At 40.3% G+C, this 3421-nt stretch overlaps 1 non-coding gene across 1 annotated transcript; it reads right to left on the reverse strand.

Moving 5' to 3' along the window:
- Nucleotides 1-462: 462 nt before the first annotated feature.
- Nucleotides 463-530, reverse strand: LOC148023532 (small nucleolar RNA SNORD36). The gene has a single exon (XR_015694146.1). It is a non-coding gene; the product is annotated as a small nucleolar RNA SNORD36 (small nucleolar RNA).
- Between the last annotated feature and the right edge of the window lie 2891 nt (nucleotides 531-3421).

The following is a 3421-nucleotide window of genomic DNA, read 5'->3' on the forward strand; positions in this document are numbered from 1 at the left end:
GAAGCATACAGAACAGTACCAGAACAGCAACAGTACAGAACAGAACAAAACAGAAGACCTACAGAAGGTTACAGAAGCTCATCAAAACCTTATAACTCATACTCAAACCATTCCATACTCTCACAAACCATTCAATAACTTTCACAAGATCTCAATCTTCATCAATCAATATTCCATCCCTCCTTATAGAAGACAATCAGAACAAAACAGAATAAAACAGAAGGTATACAGAACCAATCAGAACATCTCAGAACCACTAATAAACATCATGAACTTCCAAAACACAATCAATATCATCCAAAACACTCTCAAACCACTTCCAAACTAATCAATCATCTCATAAAATCAACCATTCAGCTCTCAAAAACAACAAAAATCAGCCAAAAAAACAAGTCATTTCAACACTCAACATATCCCCACACTTAATAAGGAAGTGTCCTCGCGACCCAGAAAAAGGGAATATAAGTTCAGGGAAAAGCTCAACTTTGATCTTCAATATCTCTTCAAAAAGAATCCATCCACCACGACCCCAACTTATAACCTGTATCTGATATAAATAAATAAATAAAGGAAAACCCTTTATACATTAACACTTCTTATCAAACTAGAAATCACAACAAATTTATAAAGGATATAAGAGTTTTCTTCTTCTTCATCAGCATCAGCTTAAACTCTCCAACCACGACCCCAACACCACAATTATCCAAAATGTAGCGCACACACGAAATCCAATCCAATAGGAAACCACCACATTCGTTTTACATAAATGAACTCACAACACAAACATTAATACAACACAACCATCTGAATGACTCCTCCAAAAAGAGAGATTTTCATTAAAAAGCATCCACCATACATTGGAAAGGTATCAATGAAGATGATCCCTCTTAAAAGCTTGATGTTGTCGGAAACGATCCATAGACAAGGATTCATCTACAAAGGTTTTGGGAGGATTTTGAAAAAACTGAGCACATCCTTTCCAACAGGACCAGGTATCTGCTAGGCAAACAAAGGGCATGAAAATACAATATATCCAGCTGCTGGGAATCAATGCTCACATTGACATTCATGCACAACTTGGGAATAGGCTTGGAATCAGTATGAGTGCCTATGCATATACGCCAAGTACCAAGCAAAGTGAGCAGTTAATCTCACTGAAGGATCTGCAGACTGTGAATACTGCTGAGCAAAATGAACATAGTTCTGATAAGCTTGACTAGCAGCTGTCCATTCTCCTGGAATTACTGGCCAATTGATCTGAGGTCCTGTAAGGGAATCATCCGAACTCCATCCCCTTCTTCTGGAAATCTGATTATCAAACCCGTCACAGTCACTAACCAACTGAGGTGGTTGAGATATAGAAGTGTGAGGAGAGGGTAGTGGAATAAGGAAAAGTGGATGAAGTGAGGGATAGGCAAAATCATAAAAGGAAGAAAAGTTTAAAGAAGGAGTGGCAGAAATTTGGAGGGAATCACTAAGGAAGGGTGTTAACTGATAAATAGGAAATGTAGAGGGTACATGAATGGATGGAGAAGGACAGGGTGGAGAAGGGGAAAAGACCCTATCCTCAATAAAGGAACTGTATGTAAAAATGGGAATTTGAGGGAAAGATGAAGGTTGGAAAAGAAGGGGTAAAATAGTGATGGAATTAGATTGACAAAGGGCTAAGACATGTCCCATGGCATTCTTTCTTAGTGCCCACATTATTTGTCTCATCCTCAAAATTTCCAACCAAAGGGAGCACTCCCTTAACCATGGCATGAATGTATCCTCTTGTCTCAAATGTTGCATCAGCTACACCTTTTATTTCTAGGCACAACTCATTAATGATAGTGTGAACATTAAGATTTGCAACTTGTATTTAAGAAGAGCGGCATAAAGGGATGCTATTTGAGATTGCATTTCCTTAGTCAAACATTCCATGATTGCATGAACATGATCACAAAAATTTTGTAACTTCTCATCTAATTTAAGAGGCTCCCATGACTTTGAAGAGGTCTTAAGTTGCTCCTAAGTTCTCGAATGTTTTTAGGCCAGAAAGATAGATTGCATGTCTCATGCTTTCTTCTATACCATATAGAGGATGTGCCCTCTTCATTTGCACCAACAACCTTATAATTGGAAAGCAAAAACAAAATAAACACATACTAGCTTTAAAGTGATAAGGATTCCAGATCTAGAGCATGGCGGGCATATGCGGAAGCTGAAAAGATGCAGGGGGAAGGGAGCTAGAACTCTTGCAAATACACACACACACACACAAGATAAGAGGCAAAACCTGTTCTTCTTCTTCTTCACAAAAGAGGCCAACTAAAGACAACTACGTAAGCATACTAGTAGTGAGTATATACATGTGGTCCATAATGTGAACACACATAATGGAGATGATAGGTGTGGACTAGTCAGTGTAGTCCAGCTATAGAATCATTGGCGTGGATACTCATGTTAACTACCAGATGTGCCAGTGATGAAATGCTCCACTGTCACTCAGGCCATAGTGGATGCCAGCTCATGGTGAGCTTGACATCTCAACACTCCCCCTCAAGCTCAACTCCATGTCATAAACTCCAAGCATGGTTCAAAACCTGTGAAGCTTCTCTGCTCCCAATGCCTTCGTGAAGATGTCAGCCACCTAATCCTTTGTGCTGACATAAACCAAATCAATGTCACTTGCAATGACTCTCTCCCTGATGAAGTGATAATGGGCCTCAATGTGTTTGGTCCGTGCTTGGAACACTGGGTTCCTGGCCAACTAGATGCTACTAAGATTGTCACAATATATGAAAATCTTATGCATCACATGCAAACCCAAGTCATTGAGTAGCTTGTACAGCTAAGCTACCTCACATGCTGCCACAGCAGCACCTCTGTACTTTGCCTCTGTGCTCGAAAAGGCAATTGTGGGCTGCTTCTTGCTGCTCCATGTCACAGCAGCACTCCCAAATGAAAACATAAAACCACTGGTAGATCGTGTGTCACAAATGCTACCAGCCCAATCTGCATCTGTGTACCCATACACATCCATTGGTATACCTGCCTCATAAAACAATGGATAATCAACAGTGGCGCTCAAATACCTGAGTGTACGATGCACTCCATCAAGATGTGGTTTATGCGGAACCTGCATGAATTGGCTTTCTAAGCCAATAGAATAGCTCAAATCTCGCTTGGTGATCGTGATGTAGATCAAACTCCCCACTATCTTCCTGTACATAGTAGGGTCCTCCAAAGCAAAAACTGCATCCATGCTCATCTTTCCATTGGGATCTAATGGCATTGATATTGGCTTACAATCAACCATACCATATTTTGACAACATGTCTGATGCATACCACCTCTGTGACAACCAAATGCCCTCATCTGTGCGAATGACTTCAATCCCCAAGAAGTAGCACAAATCTCCCAAATCTTTCATGTCAAA

Source organism: Lygodium microphyllum, chromosome 16, assembly GCF_053477565.2.
Source record: "Lygodium microphyllum isolate KBCC chromosome 16, Lygodium_microphyllum_v1.1.10, whole genome shotgun sequence".
In the NCBI taxonomy this organism is placed as follows: Eukaryota; Viridiplantae; Streptophyta; class Polypodiopsida; order Schizaeales; family Lygodiaceae; genus Lygodium; species Lygodium microphyllum.